Source organism: Heloderma suspectum, chromosome 13 (genome assembly GCF_057233095.1).
Source record: "Heloderma suspectum isolate Gila_16-S chromosome 13, 16-S_ref, whole genome shotgun sequence".
Taxonomy (NCBI): domain Eukaryota; kingdom Metazoa; phylum Chordata; class Lepidosauria; order Squamata; family Helodermatidae; genus Heloderma; species Heloderma suspectum.
Window position 1 is genome coordinate 16,059,126 of NC_139470.1, and position 22,982 is coordinate 16,082,107.

Genomic DNA, 22,982 nt, shown 5'->3' on the forward strand with positions numbered 1-22,982 from the left:
TGCACATGTGCGCTAATGTGAGAATGAGCATTAGTTAATGCAAATCGGCGCAAATCCCCCCCAAATGTGAAAAACCGGTCCGCAAATCCACAGAATCCACATGACTTCGAAAAACCCAGTCCACTGTGGAATCCACAGGTTGGATTCATAGAACTATGAACACATTGGAATCCATTGCGGATTTCTCCGGACATTCCTAATGCAGAAAGACCCAGATTTAATCCCCAACATCTCCAGGCAGGTCTAGGAACAACCCCTGTCTGACAATCTGGAGAAACTGGTCCCAGTCAGAGCAAACAGTCCTGGGGCTAGATGGAAAAATAGCTGGACCTTGAATAAATAAGGCAGCTTCCTATGTTCCTGCCATTTGTAAGGAAGAATGCAGTCAGATCAGTTCAATTTTAGGGAAGGGCCCATAGCTCAGTGGCAGAGTATCTGCCTTGCATGCAGAAGATCCCAGGTTTGAACCCAGGCATCTCCAGGTAGGGAAAGACTCCTGTGTGGAAAAGTGGAGAGTTGCTGCCAGTCAGCGTTGCCCAGACTTCCCCAGCCCAGGGCCCTCCAGATGTTTTGGACTGCAACTCCCATGTTCCCCTGCCAGCACGGCCATGCTGCAGTCCAACACATCTGGAGGGCACCAAGCTGGTGTAGAGAACACCATGCTAGAAGGACCCATCATCTGGCTCGGAATAAGGTAGCCATCTATGTTCCTAGGCAAGCACATAGACATCTGGCACTGCATATGTCTGGTGTCCAGTTTAAACCAGGCCAGGAGCCACCAAAAGTCCTGTGCTAGCGTACTCCTCGCGGTATGTTTTGTGGGAGAAGCGAGGGGGTGGAGATTCCCCCCCCCCTTTCATACTTCATATCATTGTGCAGAGCACATTTTGAATTCAGAAAGTGAGGGCCGTTGCCATGGAGACGTGCTCCGCTCACAGCACAGCCGGTGTTTGTTCACCCATCTACTTATCTTAGCTGCGCAGCCAGGATAATTTGGTGCAAAGTCTCCCAGACAGCTTCATATCCCACCACCCACACACACACCCCCACATGGTCAGCAAAGTTGAAACGCTTGTCCTGTGCCTTGAAAAAGGGTGGATCACCAAGCTGTCGTGATGGAGGGTGGGGAGGTGTCTCTCAGAGCAATTCATGGACCACCACAACTGTGGGGAAATGGTTAGTGGTGCCAAACCAGGCCCAATTTAAATCCCTGTTTGGGGCAGTGGGAGAAGAAGCAAGGAAGGAGACCTCCAGGTAGAGAGTTCCTCTGCCCTTCTTTACTTCCAGGGCTGTCAGAGAGCAGTCCTCTATTGGAAGGGCTGTCCAGGCCAGATCTGGTTTAAAGATAACGAAACATGACGAGGAAGAGCTGGGCCTCAGAGTTGTCCCATCCACAGTTAGCACCGCCTGGACAGCAGACAGAGCAAGCTCACAGCGCTCCCCACCATGCTGGGATGGACTGCATTTCTACCTGAATTCTAGTCAAGATTTCTAAATTGGCACTGAAAGCAGAACCATCAAAGAACACTCCTAGACATGTCTACTCAAAGCAGTAAGTTCAGTGGGATTTGCACTACAGTAAAGGGGTGCAGGATTGTAGCCTCAGCCTCCTCCCTGCCATTTTCCTCCCGTTGGGGCCTGCCTTCCCTTACCCTGGGCCAAGCTGAACACGATGCCATTCACACGGTTAGCAATTGCATGAATGCCTTTAAAAAATTAACTAGCATGAAGGGGGGAAGGGGATGAATCCAAATTGTGATCTTAAGGGGGGAAGTAGTCGTACCTGCTGGGGTCCTAATTGTTCCCCCCAGCAACTGCTGTTCGCATTCGCACCGATGGAAGTTCGCAAATAGCAGGCATGTGGGGCCTGATCCAGATCAGAGCAGCAGCAGGGGTCATAGGATGAAAGCCTCTCTATCTGCCCCCCACACACACACACACACTGCTGGCCACCCACTCCTGCTATTCAGGTTTTTGGGAGGTTTTTAAAAAGCAACTCATGCAATTGCTAATTGTGGGAATGGCTTCTCATCACGTTTGGCCCTCGGCCACGAACACACTGGCAAGGACTCTCCAAGGACTCGGGAAGAGGTCCTTCCTAGCCCTCCAGAAATCAAAGGACAAAACAGACACACGAGGAGACTGATGAACTGATGGGCCACAGGGCCGTAACGGAGTGGTAGAGCCCTGCTTTGCATGCAGAAGGGCCCAGGTTCAATCCCCGGCATCTCCAGGTGGGGTTAGGAAACACTTCTATTCCAAATCGATACATTAATATAAGCAATCTGTATATCAAAGTAAGCATCCCTGTGAAATTGACAACTGTAGGATATATGTTCAGTCCTTTTTACTAATAGTGTCGTGAATGGTTATTGTGTACAGATATGCTTTTTTGTCATGTTCTTTTCTTGCTTTCTTTTTTCTGTTGCTGTTTTTGTGAACTCCCCCTTTCTCATTTTGGTTTTTTGTTATAATTGCAATTTTTTTTTAAAAAAAGTGTATATACAGTCAGTGGCAACAGTAGTGGGTGAGATGGACCCATAGTCTGAGCCAGTAGTAGGGTGGCCATGTGTCCTACTTTACAGAGGACAGTCCTCTATTTGAAGGTGTCCTCTGTTTGAAGGGCTGTCCAGTCCAAGGCCAGTTTAAACGTAAAGAACCATTGGAAAGAACAGTAAGAGCCTTGAAGCTGCCCATCCACAGTTATACCTGGGTAGCAGACATATGGGTGGTCAATTTACAGTCTTCCCTGCTATGGTGAGATGCAGTGTATTTCTTTATCGTCATTATTTCTAAATTTGCAGGTATGCATATTTATTACCACATGCAAATATGGTGCAAATCGGTGCCCTCTTTTGACCTCTTTATTGGGTGATGTGTTAGTCAGCTGGAATCTGGCTTCCTGTAACTTGAGCCCATGATTCCATGTCCTGCACTCCGGGATGATCGAGAAGAGATCCTGGCCTTCCTCTCGGTGGCAGCCTTTCAAGTAGGGGTGTACGAACCCCACTCACCAGTCCGCTGGTGGGCATCCACTTGGGGGGAGAGGCATTCCATCCCTCCCCCCCCCCCCCCGGAATCCTCCCCAGCCGGCTCCGCTCCGCAGCATGGCTACAGAGCCGCTGGCCAGAGCCGGCCGCATCTGGACTTCTGGCCGCTGCTGGGCTGCGGCCTCAAATGGCGGCCAGAGTAGCAGCCGCCATTTGCGTCCCTGCCTTAGGCCATGATAGGCTATGTAAGTATTTACATAGCCTATCACGGCAAAGAGCAGGGACGCAAATAGCTCCCGCTACGCCATTTGCATCCCTGCTCTTTTCGTGATAGGCTACGTAAATACTTACGTAGCCTATCACGGCCTAAGGCAGGGACGCAAATGGCGGCTGCTACGCTGGCTGCCATTTGCATCCGCAGACGGGGCAGCAGACGGCTGAGGCAGCTGAGGACGGACCAGGCGGCCAACGACCAGGTAGGGTCCATCCAGGGGGAGATTCTGCGAGGTGGCGGGGGGGTAGTCCGTTCCGCCACAGACTCCAGGGGGCTGGATTCTAAAGAATCTGGCCTCATTGGAGTCCGTGGTGGATTTCTCTGCCATCCCTACTTTCAAGTACTTGAAGAGCGCTATCCTATCTCCCTTCTTTCTTCTCTTCTCAAGGCTAAACATGCCCAGTTCTTTCAGTCTCTCCTCATAGGACTTTGTTTCCAGTCCCCTGATCATCTTCGTTGCCCTCCTCTGAACCCTCCTCAGTTTGTCTGCATCCTTCTTAAAGTGTGGAGCCCAGAACTGGACACAGGACTCAAGATAAGGCCTAGCCAGTGCTGAGTAGAGGGGAACTGGTACTTCACAGGATTTGGAAGCTATACTTCTGTTAATGCAGCCCCAAATAGCATTTGCCTGTTTTGCGTTGTATGTGCAAAATGTGTACACACATTGTATGTGTGTATATGGCAGCTTTCTATGTTCTCTCTCACTCCTGTGGGCTGGACTTGATGTCCATTTAGCTCTTTCCAGCTGACTGAGTGAAAAGAAAAAAAAAGATTCCATCATATATACACAGATATTTCCCGTCCCCCTCCACTCCAAGTTGGCAAGGTGTCTCTTGTGCAACCCGTCCTCTTTCCCCTGTGTACTACTCTTGCTGTTTTCTGCTTCTAGATTAATCTGTTGTTGTTTTTGGTTAGAAGTGCTGGCAGCTGGTGCCCACGAAGGCAACTACAGCTAGCTGGCACCTTCCTTCCCCATCATCCCAAGGGTGCGTGGGGCAGGGCGGAGGGTGCAGAGGCCTTGTTGGAGGCTCGGGGGTTTCCGGATAGGCAGCGTTGCATAAATGGTGGCCGTAAAGGGGACACTTACGCAACATTACAGCTGTAAATGGACCATTCACGCCTGTACTGTTGCATACATGGCCCCTTTACGGATGGCATTTACGTAACATTAAATATATGGAAAACTCCGAGCCGCCATTTTTACGCAAAATGGTGGTTTGCTAAGGGGGTGGGTGGCTGCCAGGTGCTTGTGGACCATGCAGGCACTTGGGTCTGGTAAGTGGGGCAGCTTGGCAAAGGGGTCCAGGAGGCTGAGGGGGGGGGGAGTCCATCAGGGGAGTCCCACTCCCTTCTTAGACTCCTGCGACATCCCTAGTTAATACCAGGAGGGTCACAAATGACACTCCCAGCTAGGGATGTGTGAATCAGCAAAGCTTGTAGTCACTGACTTCTCCAAATTCCATCTCGAAGCTCATTGTGACTCGAGTCCATATCAGATTGTAAGCTCTTTATTTTCACATGAAGAGCCGTGCGTAGTTTTGTGTGTGTTTTCCAAATGTAGCATCAATTGTGGGCAACTTTGAAATGTACACATTCCTCTCCCATTGATTAAAGCATCCTAGGGTGTGCTTTTCAAAAGTACACATTTTTTCATGCACATTTTCCAAATGTACGCATGCTGTCCAAGACAGGTCAATGGTCAGGTTCCAGGGCAGGCAGGCAGGCAAAGACGGGAGGGCCAGAGGCAAGTGACATGGTCCAAGACAGATGCTAGGGGATAACCGAGGAAGTCCGTGTGGCTCAGAACATAGGAAGCTGCTTTATACTAAGTCAGACCCTTGGTCCATCTAGCCCAGTTCTGTCGACACTGACTGGCAGCAGTGGCTCTCCAGGGTTTCAGGCAGGAGTCTTTCCTTGCCCTACCCGGAGATGCCAGGGATTGAACCCGGGAGCTTCTGCATGCAAAGCAGAGGCTCTACCACTGGGCTTCTGCAAAATAGCTAGAAGATAAAATATGGGGAAACTAGCATGTTTAAAGACATTTAAATTATATTGAAGACTCATAAGAATAAAATCAATTTTCAAAGTAAAACCAAGGGTCTAGGGTTTGTCAGTCCTTCCAGTGCCTTTGTAGTCACTGGCCAGAGCAGTCAAAGGCGGGAACAGGTTTATTCCTTAGTGAGCAATTGTGTAAAAAACTAAACACGGGTTTTTCCTTGTACCTCCGTAAGGTCTAGAAATTTCTTTAAAAAAAAAAAATGGAATGAAAGCTGAACATTCAGAAAGGGCCTAGAATATCCTTGAGGTGTCCAGGCATACACAGATCCCGTGTGGCTACAGCCCTGTATGTAGGGTGGCCACTTACACATCCCGAAAAAAGAGGAAAGGCATCCACCCACCCCCAAAAGAGGATAAAAGAGGGCAGAAGAGGGCACAGATTTTCATAATGTTTGCATGTGCTAATTTATAGGTATAGATGCCAACTTAGAAAGAATGAGTACAATTTATATAGAAATGCAGTCCATCTCTCCAGAGTGGGGAAGATAGTGTCCAGACGACCTATGTGTCTTGCTTGGAATGCTGTCCAGGTTCTAATCACTGATAGGCAACTTCAAGACCCAGCTGGTTTTCCTTCTGATGGTTATCTTTGAAGCATTGTTGGACTGGATAGCCAAATAAATCAATTCAAATAAAGGATGTCTTCAAATAGAGGACTGTCCTCTGTAAAGAAGGACACATGGCTAACCTGCCTGTACAAATGGGACACTGGAGTGGGGTAGGAAATGTGCCTATATGGGGGACATTTGGAGACCCATAGTTATAGGTCATCATACTTAAAGCAACAGAGTGCCTCGTGGCACATTTAACAAATTCAAGGCACAATCCTATGCCTGTTTAGACAGAAGTAAGTCCTACAACCCCCAGCATCCCCCAGCCAGCCTGGGGGATGGCTGGGAGTTGTAGGGCTTATTTCTGTCTAAAGATTGCACCCTAAGGCTACAATCCTATAACCATTTGCCTGGGAGCAAGTGCCACTGAATTCAGTATGGCTTACTTCTGAGTAGACATGCAGAATATTACACTGTAAGGCCACAACTCTATACCCACTCACCTGGGAGTAAGTCCCACTGAACTCAGGGTGACTTACTTCTGAGTAGACATATAGGACTGCGCTGTTACTGTGGCATGATTTTTTGGCGTGTGTGGACTACAATCCACCTTGTCGCATACATGAACAATTATCCCCATTTGGAAGGTTGCATTTACACACAAGCCTTATTCAGGTGTTATTAAAAGGGGTGAAGCTTTCTGACTGTGGTTAAACTCAGTTACTGTGCGGGGTCCCAAAACATGTATAGCTGTACGCACAATGGCCTCCCCGACGCAAGTGTTCCCCTGACTTGGATTCCTGCATTCTGACTTGGATTCCTGCATTGAGGAGGGGGTTGGACTCGATGGTCTTGTGGGCCCCTTCCAACCCTACTATTCTATGATTCTATGATGCCCATAGGTGGGATATGATATGATATGATGTGACATCAGGGCGTGGGGCTACTCGTTTCTGATCACATGGTGTGTTTCACCATTTTTAATAATGCCTGAATTGGGCTGCAGATACAGGAAGAAGGGCAGGCAGAGGAATGTTAGGAAATGGGGCCACATATTCCAGTCCTGTTGCTATAGAGAGTACAAATGAAAAACAAGATCCAGGTAGAAGCTTCAGCCAGAGTGGATGTGACCAGCTCCCAGGGCCAGCCCTACCATTAGGCAAAGTGAGGCAGCTGCCTCAGGAGGAAGATGGTGGGAGGCTGCCGCTGCCCCGGAGCCACCCCTCCTGAGCGCTCTCTGCATGGATAGGATAAGGCTGCACAAATCATTCCTCATGGGATGATACAACAAAAAACAGGGATACAAAGGCATGCATAAAAGTCCATGCATCTCCTTCTAACCCAAACATCAGTCATACTCGCCTTCCCCGTTCTGACTACATTAAACCCTGCTCCCCTAGGTTCCAAATGAAACGTGACCCATGTAAAAATAGCAGTCCTACTAGCCTGCATCGCTAATCTAATCTCCTTCATATAATTCATTAGCCACAGAGTTGAAGGAACTATCGACTTCCACTGAATGTGAATCGCTAACTTCAGTATTAACATAAGCTTTATCTTTGACCTTTACTCACTAATTTTCAACCCAGTCATCTTATCCATAACCTGATCTGTTCTTGAGTTCGCCTCCTGATACATAGCAGCAGACCCAGTTATTAATCATTTTTTTAAAAAATACCTATTTATTTATTTATTTATTTATTTAATTGCCTTTTTTTATCGCCACTGAAGTGGGGTAGGAATTGTGACTATATGAGGGGATCTTTGCAGATCTATAGTTATAGGTCACATGCTTATTTTTTTATTGGCATAATTACTCTAGTAACTGCCACTATATAATGTACCTCCTAACAAATATTTATCTCTGGTCCTACCTCAGTTCTTTGAGCTTTGGGGTCCCATATGGGAAAAGGAGAAAAGCTTCATAGTAGGGTGGATAATATTTCCTGACTCTACATCAGGGATGCAGGCCCCGGGGTCCCAATTTGGACCTCTGGAAATCCCCCAAAGACCATGCCCCCTTCTCCCGGCCTCACCCTTTCCACTGACCACCAGTCGTTTGATGGTTTCCTGACTTTTGCGCAGTTTTTCCTCCATTCTAAAAGGCCAAAATGCATTTCCTAAGGCTCAATTTCTGGCAGCAAGAACGTTAAGCTCAAGTATGCTGGTATTTTTTGGCCCTGCCCCCTTTTCCTTTAGCCCTGCCCGCTACTGGAATGCAGCCTGCGAGAGCTTCTCTGAAATCAAATTTGTTTCCTGATCCCCCCCCCCCCCCACGCACATGCTCAGGCATTGGAAACAACCTGACATCCCAGAGGCCGAATAGGCCCAGGCCCTTCTCAGCTACTTCTATTCAAATCTTAGCTATAACCTACAAGGCCCACTACAGTGCTGAATCTGGGCCCTGACATCATCCCTCGATGTGAAAAGAAGTTTAACACCCCTGCTCTACAGCAAAACCTTTTAGGGCAGAACTGTGGACATAAGAACATAAGAAGAGCCCTGCTGGATCAGCCCAAGGGTCCATCTAGTCCAGCATTCTGTCACACCATGGTCAACCAGCTGCATGTGGGAAGCCCACAAGCAGGACATGACTGCAAAAGCCCTCTCCCACCCGTGTTCCTGCCCATGTTTCCTCTTCTGAAGTCAAATGTGACTGTGTTGGATGTCCTTGGCAATTTCTCACTTAGGTATATATTCAATCTGATAGCACTGAGGTCACTGTTTCCAAATGGTTCACAAACACTCACATCTCATACTAGGTCCTGGGTGACACTTGTTAGGATTAAATCCAGGGTCACCTCCGCTCTGGTTGGTTCCATGACCAACTGTTCTAGGGCACAGACATTTAGGGCATCAAGAAATTTAACCTCTTTGTTGTGACTGGAACATGCATTTATCCAGTCAATGTAGGGATAATTGAAGTCACCTATTATTACAATACTTCCGCATTGGAGGCCTTCCTGATTTTGTTTTCATTTCATTTATTTATTGCATTTATTGCATTTCTATACTGCCCAGTAGCTGAAGCTCTCTAGGCGGTTTAATAACCTTTAAAATACATTATAAAAACCACAGAGACACACATATATCTAAAATAATTTCAGTCATCAATAAGAAAAATCCAGGACCTGTTTAAGACCTCATCATATGCTGCCAAATGCCTGAGAAAAGAGGAAAGTTTTAACTCAGCTCCAAAAAAGATAACACTGTTGCCATCAGACAAGCTTCGTTGGGGAGATCATCCATAATTGGGGGGGGGGGCACTGCCCAGAAGGCCCTCGACCTTGTTGCTGCCTTCCGAGACTCCCTCGGAGGAGGCACATGGAGGAGGGCCTTAGATGATGAACATGTATGGGTTGGCTCATGCTGGGAGAGGCACTCCATCAGGTATTACAGTCCCGAGTCATGTAAGGCTTTATAGGTCAAAACCAGCAACTTGAATTGGGCTCAGAAACATACAGGCAGCCCGTGCAAGTGGACCAGAATCAATGTAATATGCTTGGACCTTCTTGTCCCTGTTATCAATCTGCCCACCACATTTCAAACAAGGTGCAGCTTCTGAACCATCTTCGGAGGCAGCCCCACACAGAACGCATTGCAGTAATCTAACCCGGGGGTTACCCGAGCATAGACAACTAAAGCCAGGTTATCCCTGTCCAGATAGGGGTGTAGCTGGGCCACCAACCAAAGTTGGTAGTAGAGGGCTCTTTGTGCCACTGAGGCCACCTGAGCCTCAAGTGACAAAGATGGCTCAAGGAGAACCCCCAAGCTACGAACCTGCTCCTTCAGGGGGAGTGCAACCCCATCCAGAACAGGTGGAGCACCCTCCAACCTGTCGTAAGAACCACCCACCAACAGCATCTCGGTCTTGTCTGGATTGAGTTTTAGTTCATTAGCCCTCATCCAGTCCATTGTCTCAGCCGGGCATGGATTTAACACATCCACAGCCTCACCTGAAGATGAAAAGGAGAAATCAAGGTGCATGTCATCAGCATACTGATGACAATGCACTCCAAAACTCCAGATGACCGCACTGAAAGGCTCATGTAGATGTTAAATAGCATGGGGGATAAAGCCAACCCCTGTGGAACTCCATACTGGAGAATTCACGGGGCCGAGCAATACTCCCCAAGCACCACCGTCTGGAGCCAACCATCCAAGTAGGAGCGAAACCACTGCAATGCTTCACACTCTGAGCTCAGTCGTCCCAGAAGGATACCATGGATGATGGCTTCCTGCACTGAGCAGGGGATTGGACTCAATGGTCTTGTAGGCCCCTTCCAGCGCTATGAATCTATGGTATAGAAAGGTGACGACAGATCAAGGAGAATCAACAAGATCACATTGCCCCTGTCTCTCCCCTAACATAGGTCATCACACAGGCGACCAAGGCTATTTCCATGCCAAAACCTGGCCTGAACCTCAACTAATAATAATATAATCAGTCTCATCCAAGAGTGCCTGGAGCTGAATGACAACCATCCACTCGAGGACCTTACCCAAGAAAGGAACATTTGCCACCGGCCTAAAATTATTAAGATTTTCCAGGTCCAAGGAGGGTTTCTTCAGGGGTGGTTTCACCACCACCTTTTTCAGGCGCCCTGAAGGAGGCATTCATCACCTCCCTGGTCCAACCAGCTACTCCCTCCTGCAGTTTTTATAAGCCAAGAGGGGCAAGGATCCAATACGGAAGAAGTTGCACAAACCTGTCCAAGCACTTTGTCAACGTCCTTGAGCTGTACCAACTGAAACTCAGCCAACTCAGGAGTTTTTCTCTGTCTGCCCTTCCATCTCAAGATCACCCTCCCAGTTCTACCATTTTGTTCTACCAGTTCAGTGGCGCTGACCTGGCCAAGCAAAATGAATAGTGTCGATCAGGGAATGAAATCTGCTTCATTTTTTAAAAATCAGAACCCAGAAGTCCAACTAATCAAAGCCAGGTGAAAAAATATTGTCAGGAGACCTCAAAATACTGGAGTCCATTACTTACTGCACCTGTATATAAAAACCTACATCCGAGTTACTAAAGAGCAGGGCTTCTTTAATACAGCCTTCCCCCAACCTGGTGCCCTCCAGATGTGTTCAACAGGACCATAACTCCCATGATTGCCAAATGGCATTGCCCTTGGATGATGGGAGTAGTAGTCCAACACATCCAGATGGCACCAGGTTGGGGAAGGTTGCTCTAACGCAAAACTCTCAAAATTGGCTGGCAGAGCTGCAGGGAGACCTGGTCAAAGACAACCCATTAATACTCATATTTTACAGGTGAGGAACGCTGAGGTTAGAAGATAAGTGATGAGCATGAGGCCAGCCATGGCCGAGTTTTCTTTGTTGGGTTTTTTAACAAGAAAGTTCAATTTAGTTGCTCTTGTTAAAACTTTTGGGAGTCAGAAACCCTTGCCAATTTACTGCAAATCACCCTGAGCAGATCCCAATGTACTTTCTGCCCACCTCTGCTGCACATAAAAACATTTGTGCAATGACGGTTACATTCTGTATGGAGCTAAACCCTCCTGATTGTACTGAACCCTAGCTGGACATTCATTTGCAAATGAATTCCAACTCAGAAGCTTCAGTGTTTCCCCTTTGAAAGTTTTTGTTCTCGTTGTTGAAAAAAAGAGCAACTTTTCAAGGTTGCTACAGAATCTCCAGGCAGACTGAAATGCTCCCTTGCTGGTTTCTAAGTATTACCATTTTTAACTCTCTGATTCAAGTCCATTTATTCTCTTGCATAATAGAGTTTTCTATGTGGCCTAAGGAAATCGTAGAAGGGCATTGCTGGCTTACATCATGCTAGAACAGCTAGGGATGTATGAGAATTTCACTTTTGCTTGCAACACGTGTGAGCACACCCCGTCCGAAGTTCTGAACGCGAGCGCGAGCGCGAACACGTGTCCGCCAAAAATATTTGCAAATTGTTGAACATGCGCTCGCGTTAGTCTCATTCTTGATTCTCAGTTCTCAGTTCTGTTTCCCAGTCCCTACTTTACGCAAATTTCCTCTGTGGACTGAATCGGCCCCCTTTAAGCCTATGGAGGAAATTTGTGCAAATTTAAAAATGTGCACAAATTTCAGGAGATTTGCGCAAATCTCCCATTCTTTTCCTGTTCGAGCAAAGGAAGCAGCGATCGCAAATGTTAACCAGGCATGAGACAAGTGGCAAGATGATGTTCGGAGAAGACTGGTGCTCTTCAACATCGTTTGTTCGCCCATCTCTCAAAACAGTCTCCCCCAGCCTGGTAACCTGCAGATGTGTTGGACTACATCATCCAATGGCCATGCTGCCTGGGGACAATCGGAGCTCTAGTCTGATCCTCCTGAGAGAGCATCGTGTTGGGGAAGGCTACATTAAAAGGTAGGCAGGTATGGCCTATGTTGTGGGGTATCCCCATGGTCATGGATCCTGTCTGAGGTACTTTAAAAAGTTTTGCTGGGTTGGAGAGCATGGTACAGATCAGTGGAGGCTGGTGGCTCCAATTTCAGTGGGGCTGTAAATCCATTCTAAGTTTCAGTCAGAACTAGCCAGAACTGTAAAGGAGCTACCCAAGGTGCTGAACCCTAATACCAAAATGGCTTCAACACCTTGGATAGCTCCTTTAGAGTTCTGGCTGGTACTAACTGAAACCCAGAATAGATTCACAGCCCCACTGAAATCAGAGCCACCAACCTCTACTGGTACAGCTAGAAACCCTGTCCACTGATATCACAACTGTCATCGGGGGTTGGGGTTGTATGAATTTTGTTCTTTGGCCACTCCTTTCCCAGTTTGCATGTTCTCTTGCTCAGTTTTGCAAAACTGCACTATAACCTAATTGAACAGATGAAGCTGCCTTAGAGATTGAACTTCGGGCATTCTGCCTGCAAAACATGAGCTTCACTGCTGAGCTATCATAATAGTTAAACCTGACATATTTCTGCTGCCCATGCTTTCCCACCGATCACCCACTTGGGATGGATGAATTCGTCAGTTTTGGCTTCTCTCAGTTTCCAATTTTTCCAGTCTTAAGTTCTGTTCCTCTCAAATGTTGAGAATTTTGGAAATGCGTGTGAAAATTCTGCATTTTTGTATGCCTTTCTCCAAATATCTGCATTTTTGTTCGCATTTTTGCCTAAGATACCCATTTCTGACAAGCAGTAGTCCCAATACAGTGCATTTTTGAACATTATTTTCACAAATATCTGCATTTTTGCATGCATTTCCTCCAAATATGCACATTTTGTATTCATTAAAAAAAAAAAAAAACCTGGAGAATTCCATTGCAAAATCCAGGGAATTTCAAAGGATAACTGAATTTCAGTTTGCATATTGCTTCTAGAGCGCAAAATTAGGCAAATCCACCTTAAAATGTGAACCAAACCCATTTCTTTCCCCATCCCTACCTCCCCTCTTTTGTGATAGGTGGAGGACCTATCACAAAGGAAACAACGACTAGAAATTGCAACCAGAGAAGCAGAGGACGATTGGAAACCCAGTATTGTATAAAGGAACAGGCCCATCACCCATGCTGGTTTGGGACAGGGACATCCGCAGGGTAGGTATGAGTCAGCAAAGCCAGACAAAGGTGCTGCTGGGAGCATCAATGGATGCCAAAAGCCTCTGTCATTGGTTCTGTGCAGATGTGGAGAAGGGGTATGTAGTGGAAATTCCCCAAAAGACCTTTGTATATCCAGGAGATAGTGTGACATGCTACAACTGCTTCTTTGATGCCTGAAACTCCTGAGAGACCTTAAAAACCAAGTCTCTCAGGCCTCTTTAAGAATCTTCTAGCTGCTTGGCCTGACTCCTTGTTTTTCTAACCAGTTAGGATGGTATGGCCTTGGAAGGCAGGGAGGGCCTCTTTGGCTGTGGTCCACCTGGTAATTTAACTTAAGATAAAAAAAAATGCCTAGACATCATGAGACCATCACGGTAGGTGAGATGGATTAGGGAGCTGCGAAAGACAGCACGTAGCTACGGGCGATTTTGAGAACAGACGTCCCTCCAGCGCATCCCTCAGTGGAGCTTTGGGGTGGAGCAGGACCATGGAGATGCTGCGTGTCGGCCGACTGGAGTCTCTCCGCCATCGTTATCTGGGGCCCCCGTCAGCAGAGCGGAGGAGTAAGATATTTTGCTTAGTTTTGCTTTATAACATCCTATGCTTAGCTGCAATACTCAGCCTACTACAGTTAATAAAGCTTTTTGACTCTTACTCCCTTGTGTAGTCATTGCTCTGAAACTAAGAAAGAACCTCTCTGCCTTTGGCAAAATAGGGTGTCGCAATAGGACCACAGTGTCCATTGTGGCTGAATTGGTGAACAGCTGATTTACACAGGTACATTAGTCATGGCATAGCAAAGCACAGAAGGCAGGCGGTCAGGCGACACTGGTACGGCTGCCCTGTGACATGGAGCCAGCAATGTTCTGAAGGCGTACAGTGGGGATACCCGTGCATGACACTGTCAGCCTGTTGCAGGTGCTGGTTGATACTGGGGAGTCATGGAAGCTCTGGACAGCTGCAAAGCTCGGCCAGGATAACACTAGGCTTATGCATAGACACACACACACCTCTGTTTCCCATTGAGCTTGCTTCACGTTGACAGTTACAAAACATTATCAGAACATTCATAGTTGTTGAAAAAGATAACAGAACTGGAGGCTTTTTAATCATCTTTAAAATAGCAGATGCTAAGTTATTCTACATTCTTAAGTGCTCAGATCAAAGAGAGAGGGCAAGCAAACGCGAACATGCAAACATGCAAACACACACACACACACACAGCCTCTCCAGTTAAGAGCCTAGGAAACATGGCTGACCTTCCTGTTAGGTAACCTACCGGGGTTGGCCTACCTGCAGCAGCCACAGTGGCAGAGCAGCATGACGAGGGCTGCAAAAATGGCTATGCGGGGGCCACATATGGCCCGCATGTTTCCCGCCCCGAGTTAGACCCTAGCCTACGACGACCGGCAGACAGGGACAAGGGCAAACAGACCTGCCCAGATATTTGCCTGATTGCTTTGGTCCCAGTTGCCTAAAAATACAGATCTCTGGAGACCTCTGGGCGAGCACAGAGGTCTAGCACAGACTGAGGATAATACTCAAAACTGCATCTGGAAACAAATGGAAATCAATGGGTCCCAGGGCATGGAAATGGGTCTACCCCAAGCGCCAGCCCGACTGGACCCTCTCTGGATCAAAGCCTGATCCAAATCATGTTGAAGGGTCTGATGATGCACCCATCAGCTGTCCAATGTAATCCGCATTGCTCCTGCACAGTGGGAAGGGAACCATGATGTCCATCCATCTCTCTGCACAGATGCGAACACATGATCATAAATAGAGGGCCCAGCTTGTGTCTTTGCACAACTCATTGCATACAGTAGGGTAGCTCAGTGGTAGAGCACATGCTTCACATGCCAGATCTTAGGTTCAATCCCTTGTATCTCCAGTTAAAAGGATCATGGGTTGTGAGGAAAGTCCTTTACCCCAGACTGCTGCCAGACAGATGAGATGACACTGGGCTTAATGAGAAGTGGGGCATGCTATGTTACACTATGGTGGGATGTGGGAGAGGGCCTTCTCTGCTGTGGCACCCCGGCTTGGAAGGCCCTCTCCTTGGAAGCCTGATTGGTGCAGACGTTGTTTTCATTTTGGCACCAAGTCAAAACATGGCTTTTCACCAAAGCTTTTGAGGCCTAACTGAATCCCCTAAAGCTGCACACTGTTTTAACTGTTCTATTGTTTTAGATTTTCTAATTGGTATTAGCTTCTTTAATGGTTTAATATGCTTTTAGTTGTTTAAATTATTTGTTTTATACTGTTTAAATTGATTTTATCTGTACGCTGCCCTGAGATCTTAATGATATAGGGTAGGATATAAATGTTTTCAATAAATAAAATGTTCCTAACACCACATTGCCCACCAGACTCTCTAGCCTAGATCAACAATTGCTGAGAGCAAACACCAAAGCCACAGTTAACTTTCTCAAAAGTGTGGATAGTGGGTGAGAACCTGGAAACCATCCCCCAGTGGTGTACTGGAACCAAGGCTCATAGGGTCAAAGCACCAGGGCTTTTTGATTCGCAGGGACAATGTTATCATCCGCCATTCCCCTCAAGATTCTGTGTTCCCGCTGAACCTAGCTGCAATACTGAAAGCAGCTAAAGGCGAATGGATTTTCCCAGCATCAATAGATTGTTGTCAGCTACCCCTGTTGTAACACAAAGTATTTTGTGGTGGTTTGGTCTTCAGTGGGCAATTGGGAGCCTTTGGCTTTCCGAAAGACCTGCTCCTCTTTGTGATGAAGAACTGCTAGTTTTGTTTTCTAGCAGAAAAACGGCTAGAAGAACGCCTAGTTTTGTTGATGTGGCTCAACACAGCTGCCTGTGTTTTGGGATTCCCCTTGGAGGCGTGGCTGTGGTCAGGATGAGTGCCTTCACTTCAAAACTTACCTCAACACCCTTGCTGTCCTCCAGACTCATTCCTTAATTAATGCAGAGGCAAAAGTCATTATGAAGCAATGGGATTTGCAACCCTGTTAAGGGTGGTAGAGTAGAAGCTAGAGAGGTCTGACTGATGGGAGTAGACAATCCATTGAGATGTTTACACAGTCGGTACAACCCTAGTCGCTCGCCATGCACGTGCTCTGCTTAGGTAGATGGACCAATGGTTTGCCTCAGTAGAGCAGGGCTGGGCCACTTGTGGGCATCCAGAAGTTTTAGCCTCCAATTCCCATCAGCCCTAGCCAGCATAGCCAATGGTGAGGCATGATGGGAGTTGTAGGCCAAAACATCTGGAGGGTCACAAGTTGCCCACTCCTGGTATACATGACACTGAGATAAATAGACCAATGGTCCAACTTGCAGCCTGCTACATTAATCACTCCACAGAGAAGGGTGGCTTTGGGATTTTCTGAGTCATGCACCAATATAGCTTCGGCCAGCCCTGAATTTTTCAACCTACTGATAAGCCATCTCTAGGACTGGAAGATAACTACATTTACATCCAATAGTGCTATTATTTCTCACATATAAGTAAAAAACAAAATCTCCCTAGAACTTGGTTGTGACAGTGTCCAGATCCTACACAGGGGCTTAGAATCCAATCTAGATGCTATTAGTTCTCCCTGACTCAAAGAGTTCCTTTAAAGGGGGGTGGGGGCGGTGAAGAAATACGTAAACCAGTCTATTTTTCCACTAAAAGGAGCTCTCCATCTACTTGGTGGTACTGATGGTAACTGAAAACGACTGTAATGCCTGGAGGGCAATGTTCTTTATCTCATTGCAGAGATGTTACTGCTAATAACCAGAGTCCTCCACAGCAGAGGGTAATAACGCTTCGCAATTACACAGCGGGGTTTATTTTTCAAAAAGGCACTGCAAAATTAATTAGCTCTTTCAGCAAGTTGCTAAGTAGCTGAAGGCCACTGTAAAACTGGCACGTAAATTAAAAAGTGCAGACATGCAGACATACTGGATACTCCAGAAGTGATACAAAACAGGTGTAATCTTTGAACAGTAGTCAAAAGACCAGACCCATTCCCCATCCCATAAATACATTTACCACTCTTAAGTATTCCCTATGCAATCAACTCAGTATTAATTACAGCTGGCTTTCAAAAGATGCCAGGAAAATGGACATTTCTGCGTGTTTAGTGGCTCGAAGTGTAACACAATACAAAATAAGGGCCAAAGCAGAATCAATGCTGCCATTTCCCCCCGTTACTTCTAACAGCAGTGGTGGTCGGGAACTGCTAATTTGATCAGGGAAGCAGCACTGGGGGGAGGTGGTGCTTAATCTTCCCCTCTGGGCCATTTCCCTGATCTATATCCCCCCCGCCCCCGAAGCTGCCATTAGCCACACAGGAAAATAAATACAGGTCCATGTATCGTATCTGTATTCCTGCCCTGCAACAAAGCTAATAACAGTGGTGTGTCACAACCCTCCTCAGCGCTGATTCCATGATCAAATTAGCACCTACACACACACACACACACACACACACACACACACACAGTTGCTTTGAAGTCAGGGAGAAAAAGCATCAGGATATTCAATTGCAGATCTCATGCATCACATCCGATTTGGCCCTTTGTTGCTCATAGAAACACAGGAAGCTCATACTGAGTTAGACCATTGGTCCATCTAGATCATGCAAGTGGGGAACACGTGGCCCTCCAGATATACACCAGTTGCTGGGGAACATGAGCAGGAGGGTGCTGTTGAACTCATGTCCTGCTTGTGGGTTTCCCCTGGGCAGCTGGCTGGGCATGGTGTGAACAGAATGCTGGAAGAGATGGACCCTTGGTCTGATCTAGCATGGGTCTTCTTATGTTAGTGGACTGCAACTCCCATCAGCCCTAGCCAGCATAGCCAATGGTGAGGGATGATGGGAGTTCCAATCCATCCAAACCTAAAGGGCTATGCATTCCCCATCCCTGATCTAGATCAATATTGTCTACATTGACTGGCAGAGGTTATCCAGGTGTTCAGACGTATGTGGAGATGCTGTGTATTGAACCTGGGACCTTCTGTGTGCAAAGCAGGTGGTCCACCACTGAGCTATGGGATGTCCTGTAAAGCATAACTGCTCCTGAGCTGGGATGCTTTCATTCTTCCCTAGAATCTGATGACAACACTACAGAAACACAGGAAGCTGCCTTATACCAGGTCAGATCCATCAATACTAATACTGGTGGGCAGAAGGTATGTCTCCAATGCTTCAGACTTCAGCTCCTAAAAGCCCCTGCCAGCAAGGCTAATGGTCAGGAATGCTGGGAGATGAAGACCAAAACATCTGGAGACCTACTTTCTGCCCAAACCTGCTGCATACACCGAGTGGCAGTGGTTTCTTCAAAGTTTCAGATCGGGGCCTTCTCCAGCTCTACCTGGAGATGTCAGGGGTTGAACCTGGGACCTCTTGCATGCAAAGCAGGTCCTCTACCACCAAGTCATGGTCAAGGAAGCTATCGTCACTCCCTGCAAAGGAACTTGTGCAATCCATCTTTCCCAGGCCATTACTAGTAGCATCAGCTTATCTATAGGCTATGATACTTTTGATGGTGTACATTCCAGTTTTAGAGATGGGGGAGGCTGAAGGATATCAATTTGCCCAAAGGCACCTTGTGAATCAAAGGCTTCACAAGGGATTCAAACTTGGGTTCAAGTTCAGCACTCTTAGCTTAGCTTATAAGAGTTCTCATGGTTTTGTAGAAGCTGAAACAGAGTTTCAGAAGGTATGGTCATCAAAAAAAAGGGGGGGGGGAAACCACCATTCACAGAAAGGTGAGTTAAAAAAATTACCTAGCCCACACAAATACCTAGCCCTCCTGGCAAGTGCATATTTGCATCCACACCTCTTGTGTCAGTTTTAATTTCCTAGCTAAACCATCAGAAGCTGCTGGGCTGTTATTTAAAACAAAATTTGAAAATCCTCATTAGCTATGATCAGAGGTTAACAACCCTGGGCTCCTTCCCTTCCATAACGCACTGAATGTTCTAGTTTCATCCATGAAGCTACTCCAGCAGATATCTCGCCTGCAAAAAAACAAACAACACACACGCATGCGCGCACACAAGCAATTTTACCACTGAGATGTTGCTATAGCAATTCTCAATAAAACACAGGGTGCGCTGTCAGGGAATGATCACACATATACCTTTGCTTCAAAAAAAGTTGATGCGGGATGTATCAGTTCGCAGAATGGAATTAATCTGCAGAATGGAATTAATCCACTGACTTTCAGAAATTTATTAGAAATAGGTTTCTCCTCAATTTAAATGTGATACATCTCTCCTGAACACCCATACAGAAAACATCAACATAGAAAATGAGAAACTTAAACTGCAATCCTGTGGTGCATGGAATAGATCGGATCTTCCCCTCCGAGGGCGGAGAGAGAGGCCTGCACTCGGAGGGGAAGGTCTGACCAATGATACCCCACCCACAACCCCCATGGAGACTTCAGTACCTCTCTGATGCAGGGTGAAATGGGGGGATGTGGGGGGGGGGGCTGGAAGTCCAGTTCAGATGCACAGCTCCCTTGGCTCCCTCTGACATACTCCCAAACCTGCCAGTAATGCATACTAGTCCTGAAGCTGGTGTAGATTAATTCTCGCCCATTGGTTTCAATAAGAGGGAATTGATTAAATAAAAACACGCCCAAGGTAGGAAAAAACCAACCCCCCGTGCCAGGTATTTTGCCTGGCAGGGCTTTGGTTATCTTGGATGCTTCATCAGAGCTCACTGAGACAAAGTTCTCTTTGCTCTGTAAGGCTGTAACTCCATACACACTTACCTAGGAAGAAGCCCATTGAACCCAATGTGGCTTCTGAGTAGATATGTATAGGATTGCACCAAACAGTGATATTTTTTTTTGTCCTGATCTGCATTGCAATGAAAACAGAAATGAGGACATTTCAAAACAGAGGTTCTAATTTGTCATTTCAGTGCCAAGTAACAACATGGCTTTTTACCAAAGACTTTCAGGGCTAAACGCATTTCCTAGCACATTGTTTTAACTGTTTTATTGTTTTAGATTTGAACTGGTATTAGCTTAATAGTTAAATATGTTTTTTAGGTGTTTAAATTATTTCTAGTTTTGTACTGTTTAAATTGATTTTATTTGTACGCCGCCCTGAGGTCTTAATGATATAGCGCGGGATAGAAATGTTTTAATAAATAAAATAAACCATTTTTAAAATGCTGCTTTTAAAAAACCAGGTATTCAGAGGCTGCAGGAACAGAAAAAGACAATGCTCAATTGTCTTCTCAGATGATGACTAGAAGAGGCCAGACAATGCATGAGAAAGCTCTTTCATATATGGCCAGTGGAGGCCGGTGGCTCCAATTTCGGTGGGGCTGTAAATCCATTCAGGGTTTTAGTCAGAACCAGTCAAACTCTAAAGGAGCTATCTGACATGCTGAACCTCATTTGGGGCTAGGATTCAGCACCTTGGATAGCTCCTTTAGTGCTCTGGCTGGTTCTGACTAAAACCCAGAATGAATTCACAGCCCCACCAAAATCGGAGCTACCGGCCTTCACTGTATATGGCTTAATTGGAATATCCTAGATACATTCAAACAAAAACACAGAGAAAAAGAATGATCCTAGTCCTCATGGTTTTATTTCAAAGGATTAGGGAAATGTGCTGTTGGGGCAAAGCAGGGTTCTAAGTAATCTCGACACTCTTTTGCCTAAAGCACACGACTACTTTGTAAGTTCATACATCCTGCCTGTCACAAATCCATGCCTAAGAAGTTCAGAATAAATCAATCTTGAAAGTTGAAGTCAGAAGCCTGGATTACAGAGCAATCCTGTACCCACTTTCTGTAGGATTACATTGTAAAATGGTTGCGCTTAAGCCCCATTGTTTTCAGTGAGAACTAAGTCATCACTGACTCATCTCATTGATTTTGATGAGACCCAATTGCAACTAAATTAGTCTGGATCTAACGCAGAACCAATTATGCCAATTATAGGCATTTTGCTTAAGTTATAAGCTTCCCCTTGGTTTAAGCACTTTCAGAATTTATCAATAAATATTTGCTTATGAAATGAATTACCTAATTTTTGTTATAAAATAAACCCAAAGCGGGGCACGAAACCAATAAAACACAGTAAAATCACGCAACACTGGCCGATAAAATAACAAAACAGGGAAGAACAGTAATACCGGTAGACAATAGTTTACAAGACGCAGCAAGGCAAATTCAGCCCATATCTTCCAGAGCAACTTCTTTCATTAAGTAGTCTGGAATGGTCTCCAGACTACACAGCCCAGCAGCCTTACAAGTCCACTTATGTATATGTATGGATAACAGCAACCTTCCCCAAACAGCTGCCCTCCAGATGTGTTGGACTGCAATTCCCATAACCCACAGCCAGCACCAATTTTGCTGGCTGGGGTAATGGGCATTGTAGTTGGGGAAGACTGCTTAAGTGCTAAGTGACAGTTAGAAATCTGTTGGAGTGTAAGAACTACCATTCACTCTCCTGTATTTTTCCAGATGTTTACTGCATTGCTTTAAAAAAAAAAAAACTTCCCTTGAGGCTCTTGTTTTTATAGTCTTCCAGTGCAACGCCAAGCTGTCAGAGGCCAGACTGCAACTGGACCCTCAAAATCTTACAGGTCGTCTATCATCCCAGCAGTTTTCTGGCACTCTGTTGATGGGAGTGTTGACTGACAGAATCAACTGTTCCGTTATAAAAAGAACGCGAACCCTTTAGTATGGCAATAAAAGAAAACATACTGGAAAAAGCATACCCCACTACTCATGTACAATACAGTGATAGCAATGTCATCTAGCTGGGACCCAAAAGGTTAATGGGGCCAGTCAAGCAATCTTGCATCTTTTAAAACAAAACAAAAAAACAAAAAACAAGGCAAAGTTTGTGCAGGCAAAAGCGGGGCGGGGGGAGGGCGGAGAGAGCACAGAGCTATTTCCAAAATCTAGCAAGCGTAGAAACAAAAACCTGGGGAAAAAAGACCTCCAGAGAATGGAAATCAACTTTAAAAAAAAGTGTTTTGGCTTGAACCATCAGAGGGACCTTTGTTCACACAAGCAAAGAAATGTATGTACATATGTATGTATGTATGTATGTCACAGTTAGAACCTGAGCTTTTTTTGCCAGAATGAAGTCCCCGTGAGGCATTGTGGACATATAACTCATGTTTAGCAGCGGCCAAGGGAATCATTGCCTGCTTTCCCTTTTCAGAGCAAAAACGATTATAAGAGAAGCTCCTTAATAAGAATGCAATCCAGCGATCCAGGAAGTAACCCAACTCAGCGGCTGGCACAATTAAAGCATCGGCTACCCTCCAGTTGACTTGGCTGTTCTGTTCTTTCTTGAACAAAATCCCTTCTGTGTACACATAATAGATTCTACCTAATCTGTCCCTGAGGTTTTCAGCTTAAAGCACGGCTATCCTGTTTCACCTCTTTGAATGGTCACCGCTTCACATCAGATGCATTGAAACATATGCCCCATTCTCCTCCTCCTCATGAAGGTTTGCTTCATGAAAGCATGTGCAAGCATGAAGCAAAGCGGAACACGGAAAATAACCAAGGCCTTCCTTTCCTTCTCTTTCGGTTCTCCTAAAATATGGTCATTTTAAAAAAGC

At 46.1% G+C, this 22,982-nt stretch overlaps 1 protein-coding gene and 1 long non-coding RNA gene across 7 annotated transcripts in view; one reads left to right on the top strand and one right to left on the bottom strand.

The window, feature by feature from the left end:
- Positions 1–22,982, bottom strand: part of COMT (catechol-O-methyltransferase) — a 62,509-nt gene that overhangs the window by 24,796 nt on the left and 14,731 nt on the right. The window contains exon 1 of one of the 6 annotated variants that reach the window (XM_084820533.1): positions 20,156–20,243. The exons of the other annotated variants lie outside the window; for them this stretch is intronic. The gene's annotated coding sequence lies outside the window, so the exon portion shown is untranslated. Of the gene's footprint in view, positions 1–20,155; positions 20,244–22,982 lie in introns of those variants that run through there. 6 annotated transcript variants of the gene reach the window in all.
- On the top strand, positions 1,480–22,702 carry LOC146336083 (uncharacterized). Its single transcript, XR_014785825.1, has 2 exons — positions 1,480–1,552; positions 22,577–22,702. It is a non-coding gene; the product is annotated as an uncharacterized LOC146336083 (long non-coding RNA).